Here is a 7,695-nt window from a genome sequence, read left to right as displayed (position 1 = left end):
CCCCTCCCCGCCCGACCCCCGGCTCCGCCCGCGCGCCCCGGGGCGCTTAGCCGCAGACCCTTCCCCACACACCTGCTCGGGGCCGGCCTGGGAGGCTCGACGCCCGCCCGGCCTCTCCTCCAGAGCCTCCTTTTAACCCTGCAGGACCCCGAGCCCTGCAGTAGCCGCGGGGTGACAGGGAGCGGGTGGCAGTGCACCCGGCCCAGTGGGTAATGCGCTTTAAAGCAATTTCACGGCTTATCCAATTGGGGTTCGGAACTCACTGAGGAAGAGATCCTCCTTGTTCGTGCTGATGCGGGAGAAGACACCCGGCTTGATTTCTCCCGGGCGTGTGTTCTGATCGAGCGGGTTTGGGGGGCGGGGGCAACCTGCGATTCTGTATTTCTCAAATGCCCCCAGGGGATGCCTGCTGGATGAGCGCTTAAGCTGTTGAGTTGGGAGGCCATGTGTCAATAAACTCATAACGCTTAGACCGGGCAGTCTTGCCCAGAGGGCCATTAAGACTCACCAGCTGGGTACCACCCCCAGAGGTGATGAAACAGGGGATTTCAAGTGTGGCTTCAGAATTTGCATCTCGAGTAAGTTTCCAGGTGATGCTGCGGGCGGTGGTTTAAGATCCTAACTCGTGAGGCACTGCAGAAACCACGTCCTTACCTCCACCATAGAAAATAAAAATAAATAAATAAATAAATAACCCTAATAATTAGCTCTTTCTTCCATCTTGAAACCACTGTCTTGGTTGTTTTACTAACCGAGTAGTTCCTCACATCTCCAAGCAACTCCTGAGAGCCGCAAAGAATGGTGGACCGCGTCTGACCTCACCTGACAAAAACAGAATTATTTATTACTGAATTATTCATGTTTGACAGTCTTGAGGACTGGCAGCACATTCATCAATAGGGGCATACCATAACCAGCAAGGAGTGGCATTTTATAAAGTAGGCGACTGCACCCGAGCTGAATCTTTGAGAATCGATATGTAATTCTATAAATGATCTCACACTAAAATAAAGCCAGTGAGGCTTGATGGTGCACACCTATAATCCCATCATTTTGCAGGTGGAGGTAGGAAGAATATGAATTTGAAGTCTGCCTGGGCTACTTAGTGAGACCCCTGGCTCAAAAAACTGAAAAGCAAAAGTTGAACTGTAAAATCCAATACACCCTGGGAGACCAGGTGAGTGCTTCATCTTCACCGAAGATGGAGAAAGGAAGAGATGATTCTGTGACCAGCATCAGAGAAACACACAAGTACTATCTCACAAACAACTCCTTCTATGCCAGAGTTTCCAGACACTTTTTAAAAAATAACATTGTGTACTCTGCTCAGCAAACAGCATGGAACCTTCTGAAATAGAGGGGCTGAAATCAAGATCCCCTGATCCTTTCAGTTTATCCCTTTTCTGGTTTTTATTTCATTAATGTTTTTTTCCATTTTTCATTATCTCCCTCTCCCTCCCTCTCCATTTACACTTTTACCTGAATCCTAAAACACCGCCTCACTTCCAGGGTCCCCAGCTCCCAATCTTCCGGCCTCTCCTCCCCCACCCTCAACACTCAGCCAGCTCTTTAAAGCACCAGCAGTCTCCCGCTTTCTCCGACGTCATCTGTGACCTTCTAAGTACCAAATCCTTTCCCCTGTTTACAGTCCTTTTCTTCTTCCCTGGCTCAGTAACATTCCATTGACTAGCCCCTCCAGGAAACGCTTTTACGTGATAAAGCCAATCAGCCTTTCCCACTGTCCCAAACTTGCCCACCACCCAAGTTAGTGATGGGAGGATTGCTCAGACTTGGGGCTCCAGAGATGCTCTTTCCTCCCCAGTCTTTCCCCCTCCTCCCTCCTCCTCACGGTTCTCTTCTTCCCTTGCCTCTCTTTCCAGGCCAGTCATTTCTCAAGTTTTAGACACACAATTCTGACGTGTCACCAGACAACTTCCCAGATGTCCTCCAGAAACTATAAATATACTGTTTGGACCCACAGAGTCTGCATCTACAGCATCAAAATTCCCAGGCAGTGGAGTGATTCCCAACTGGATAGCATCAGGATAATAAAGGGTTGACTTTTCCCTTCGTCACCCCCTACACACGACACGTTATTTACACGGCATTTGCATTATATTGGAATTACAAATAGTCTACAGAGGTTTCTGTAGGCTACACGAAAACAGCATGACATTGTATATAAAGCCAGTCAGTCCCCTGTGTTCAGAGGACGGTGGCCCATCTCTACTATCAGACTCATCGAATATGGTTTCTATCTGGGTTCTCATTTTGCCACCAAAAAAAAAAAAGAAAGAAAAAGAAAAACTGGTATTGTCTTTGACTCTGTGTCCAGACACCTGCAGTCACTGAGGGAGCTGTTTTATGACAGCAGAGACACAGAGTTTCGCTTGTTCTCCACTCTCCAACCTCATGACTTAAGAATTGCCTCCTGCCAGGTGCTGGTGGCCAATGCCTTTAATCCTAGCCAGCATTTAGGTGGCAGAAGCTGGCAGATCTGACTTCAAGGTCAACTTGGTCAATAGAACGAGTTCCAGGACAGCCAGGGCAACATAGAGAGGGGGAAAAAAAAAAAAAAAGGTGGCCCCTAAAACCATCTTTGTTATCATCTCAAAACACAGCTGACCATTTGACAACCCTTCTGAGAATCCTTCGGGGCCCCTTAGTCTAAATAATGACCCAGCAAAAAGAAAAAGAATCTAAACTCTTCTCGGACATAACAGTCAAGACCCTTGACCCCTTGACTTTCTAATCTCATGCTTTTCTTTTCTAGAAAAAGTACTGCATTCTCCTGCTGGCCGACTAGAGTTGCTATCAAGGGCCACCCTGACTTCAGTTTTTCCTGGCTCTAATGAGGACCGAATTCGGTCATGCACACAAAATATTTACTCAGCGCAGCAACATATAAGCATTTTTATCATCATCATTAATTCAAAAATGACCTGAGCATTTTCTCTTCACGTCTCTTCTCTTCTATTTTCCTTTCTTATACCAGGAATTACAAACAAGGAACTGTGCCCAAACTCATTAACTTCTCTAAACTCAAATCTACAGAATCTATCAAGAATGTTGTATGTTCTGGTTAATTTGATTGAAATTCCCCTCATACACTGGCTATGTTATTTTTTTGAGCAATGACTGTAGCTTGTGGCTAGTCCGTCTTCATACAAACTTTTCAATATTATTTCTAATTTCTCTGGAGTTTATATAAAACAAACTTTTTCTGGAAAAGGTCAAAAAGTAAAATGTTTTGTATTTTATGCAAAAACAAATTTCTGTGCTTTTTGGTTTTGTTTTTTAATGGACTTCAAAATACAATAAGAATAATTAAGTCTATTAAGTATATTCTTCTCCTTCGGGGAGGTAAGGTGTGGAACCCAGGTCCATGCGCATGCTGGACAAGTGATGTACCACTGAAATACAGCCTCAACCCCAGACTACAGTGTTTGGGTAAGATTTTTACTTAGTTTGGAGTTCACCCATAAAAAGCATTCTTGGCTCATACAAAAGCAAACAGTTGATCCTCCATTTGCTGAGCCTCCATCTAGGCCATAACTCCCAACTTGGAGTTGTCTCTGCTGGTTAATTGGGGCAAAATATTCTTAACTTTGAAGAGATCATACTCAGTGATAGAAAAAGGTCTCAAGGCCCCTTTACCTAACACTGGGCTGGTGCTCGAAAGAGACAAAGAGCTCACACACTCACTTGGCTTTCTGTCAGCAGAGCTCCACTCTGCAACCCAGGGCAGCCCAGCTCTGTGTGAGCTGCCTGAAATGATCTGTTTTTTCAGACAAGGTTTTACTACATAACTCTGACTGGTTTGAAACTAGCATGTACATCAGGACGGCCTCCGATTCACAAAGACCTAACAACTGCCTTCTAAATGCAGAATACCACCTCACCACTTTTTTTCTCCTTCCTTCCTTCCTTCCTTCCTTCCTTCCTTCCTTCCTTCCTTCCTTCCTCTCTCTCTCTCTTCTTTCCTTCCTTCCTCTCTTTTTTTTTGCTTTTTGTTTGTTTTCAAGTTCAACGTTATCCATTGCAGCAATATTTCAACTAGCAAGCAAACAAAAACAAACTAAATGTTTTTAGCAACAAAAAAAAATGCTGAAAACAAACTTGTAATCTCAAAATTCAGAAGCCTGAGGCAGGACGAAGAGTTAAAGGCAGCCTCGGCTACATAGTGACCTATGTGTCACTGGGTTGAGAAGTAGTCAATGGAACTGTGATGATGTAAGCATTCTGTCCATCATAGGCCCTTTTCCTGCCAATCCCCGTGCTTTCTTTTTTTAAGTTGATATATAATTCACACACCATAATATTCTCCATCTAAAAATACAATTCAGTGATATAACCATTGCTACTGCTTCATTTTAGAGTGTTTTCAGGTCGATAATCTCATTCCCCTCCTCTTCCTACAGCCCAGGTAACCATATGATCTTCTTTTAGATTTATATATGGTAAATATAGAATAGACTCATCATATATGATTTGTTTTGGGAATTTTTTTTAAGATATTTATTTATTATGTATACAATGTTCTGTCTGTGTGTATGCCTGCAAGCCAGAAGAGGGCACCAGACCTCATTACAGATGGTTGTGAGCCACCATGTGGCTACTGGGAATTGAACTCAGGACCTTTGGAAGAGGAGGCAATGCTCTTAACCGCTGAGCTATCTCTCCAGCCCTGTTTTGGGATTTTTTTAAGGGGACAAGTGATGTTGTTTGTTTGCTTCGGCTACTGAGTGCTTAATGTAGTTAAAGTATGCACAGCCATGCCCTGCCCTTTAACATTCCTAATAATACTATCTTAAAGTGAACCCATGTTTTGGGTATTTTTTGTTTTGTTTTGGTTTTGGTTTTTTTGAGACAGGGTTTCTCTATGTAGCTTTGGGGCCTGTCCTAGAATGGGCTCTGTAGACCAGGCTGGCCTCAAACTCACAGAGATCCACTTGTCTCTGTCTTGAACCCACATTTTGAAGCCATCACCCCATCTGGCTCCAGAATTTTCCCCTGCAATTTGAAATTCTATATTCTTCAAACCCCAGTGCCTCCCTCACTCCCCCCCTCCATCCTGTAAACCACATTTCTTTCTGTATGAATGTGCCTGCTCTTGTTATCTCATAAGTGGAGTCAGATAATTCTAGTCTTTCTAATATTTTTTCACCTATTTTAATATTTTCAAAAATCATTTCTGTTTTAGGATAGATCAGAATTTTATTTAAAGTTTGGGAGTTTGGGGTTTGGGTTTTTGGTTTGGTTTCATTTTGTCCTTTAGCTACAAGCCCAGCCTGGCCTTGAACTTGCAGCAATCCTCCTGTCTCTTAAATGCTGTAATGACAAGCAAGAATGTGCAAACACAACCTTTTTCCTTCATTCTGTTTTAAGACCTGAAAATATTACACTGTATTGCTGAGCCGTGAAACAAGTGACTTGGCAGCACCTGGTTGTCCTCCAGGAGGACAGTCCAGTGCCGGAAGCCAAAAGGCAGTGTCCTCAGGGTACCCGTAGCAACTAGGAGTGTGAACGAGAAATCTGCGTGAAAAAGCCAGCACTGCACTTGGGAAGAAGATAAGACTAGAGATTGAAGTGCTGATCCTCTGGGTGGGATAATCTGTCCAGATAAGGGTCCAGCCTGGGGCAAGCAGAGGAGAGGGACAGTGATTGATCCCTGATCTTTGAGGACTGGTGATTTTTCTCTGCCAAAAAGGAACAAAAATTTAGTCATTAGTATAATTTCTCACCTTACCAGAAGGACAGAGATTAATTGCATCATTACGAGTGGAGGAAAAGGGAAATGGACTCTCTTATTAGAATATGACTTGGCGAGGTCTATCAAAGTCTAACTCAGAGAACATTAGTCCTGAGAATCTTTCCACATACTAGCACACACTAAGGGGCACAGGGCTTATGGATCAGAGATCTCAAAACATAGTCCACTGTCCTTCACTCCTTCCCGGGGATGCCCACAGCGGATCAAAGTCAGTCACAAAGACCTGACCTATGATGGCACAAAAGGCGTGGCTCATGGTTTCCCCGGATTGTGCAGTCCTAGCTCCTTTATTTGGTCTTCACAAAAGACCCTTTTTATCTGCAAATGGCCTCCAGTCCCCTAAGTAAACACTTCCCCTACTCCTACTCCTGGCGGGGAGCACATTTTCTTGCTCTCTGATGCTAGATCTTGAGATGCGCCTCCTCACGCCGTACACGAATTCTAACCCACAAACCCATGTTCCCCTGAAGTCCTCTTTAACCAACCGACCATGGAAAGCTCTTGAAGACCCCTGTCCTTCTGGCACCCTCTGTGTTTCAGCGCCGACCATCTTTCCCTACAGCATTTATGCTCTCGCATCCTTGCGATCAGCTCCTTACTCCAGCCGGCTTCTAGAAAGTACCACCTTGTGCACACTTCCACCATCTCATTACCCACTAGCAATCTGGCTTCTGTCTCTGGTTCTGCTCTAAAACTGCCCAAGCAAATTAGCCACGTTCTCCAAATTACACAGTCTAGGGATCTTTACTGGAACGTTCTGGAGTCATTTGGCACTGCGGGTGCAACGTCCTGTCAGGAAGCTCGTCCTCATTTGGCTTTGCAGCTGCATTTCCTGCTGCTTCATCTACATCGCCGAGTGTCTACAGATTTCTTACTCCTCTGGCCCTTGTCTAACACCAGCGTTGGTAGCAAAGGGAGAGAGTGCTTCTGGGTTCAGTCTTCAAAACATTTTTTTATTTTGAGACAGGGTTTCTCTGTGGTTTTGGAGCCTGTCCTGGAACTAGCTCTTCTAGACCAGGCTGGTCTCGAACTCACAGAGATCCGCCTGCCTCTGCCTCCCAAGTGCTGGGATTAAAGGCGTGCGCCACCAACGCCCAGCTCTTCAAAACCCTATTTTTAGCCAAGCGGCAAAGTGGTGATGCAGGCCTTTAACCCCAGCATTCACGAGGCAGAGGCAGGTGGATCTCTATGGGGTCGAGGCCAGCCTAGTCCACATAGTGAGTTCTGGGACAAACAGGGCTCACAATAAATAAATAGAAAAAATAAATATTTATTTTTTTGTTTTTACTGTCTGGCCCATTTGAACTTTCCTCTTCTTAATTTTTAAGAATTCTTGTTTAAAAATGAAAGAGTTGTTATGTGGGAGGCACACATGCCCCGGCTTACTCGTGCAAGTCAGAGGACACGTTTGCCCTGTACCGTCTTGATGGCCCCACTTCTCCGGAGCATTCTCTCATATCTCACCTTAGCCTCTCTTGGAAACTTTCCAAGTCTCCAGGTTGACGTAAATGAACTCTCTCTCTACGCTTCTTAGCATTTAGAATGAAATCATACTGACTGATGCCTGGCTCTCTAAGTCTCTCTCACGGTACCTGTCTGTCTCCTGATTCATGCACTTCCCTGTGCCCATTCTTCAAACAGAGCCCACTACACGGTCAGCACTCCTGTGCACAAGGGCCTGAGCTGTTAATTGAACAAAGCCCTGAAGCTGACCTGTGAAGTGAAGGGAAAGGAGGACATGGGGGGGGGGGTGTCAACCTCCATGGCTCCTGGAAAACTGGAAACCTAGCTGGACAAGATCTCCAAAGAAACAGAAAGACAGGCAGAAACTAGGGAGAGGAGGCAAAAGAGGGAGGGAGGGAGGGAGGGGTTAGGATGTATGAGAGAAGAATAAAGTTTAAAAAAGAAAAAAGAAGCTGAGT

The 7,695-nt window shown here is 44.9% G+C and overlaps 1 protein-coding gene across 1 annotated transcript in view; it reads right to left on the bottom strand.

Annotated features, from left to right (window-relative positions):
- The window catches only part of Slc23a2 (solute carrier family 23 member 2), a 102,665-nt gene extending 102,543 nt beyond the window's left edge, over positions 1-122 (bottom strand). Inside the window, exon 1 of the mRNA XM_026788461.1 lies at positions 73-122. The gene's annotated coding sequence lies outside the window, so the exon portion shown is untranslated. The remainder of the gene's footprint in view (positions 1-72) is intronic.
- Between the last annotated feature and the right edge of the window lie 7,573 nt (positions 123-7,695).

The sequence above is a fragment of the Microtus ochrogaster genome, unplaced genomic scaffold (genome assembly GCF_000317375.1).
Source record: "Microtus ochrogaster isolate Prairie Vole_2 unplaced genomic scaffold, MicOch1.0 UNK3, whole genome shotgun sequence".
NCBI lineage: Eukaryota > Metazoa > Chordata > Mammalia > Rodentia > Cricetidae > Microtus > Microtus ochrogaster.
This window is presented reverse-complemented; position numbering and strand designations above follow the sequence as displayed.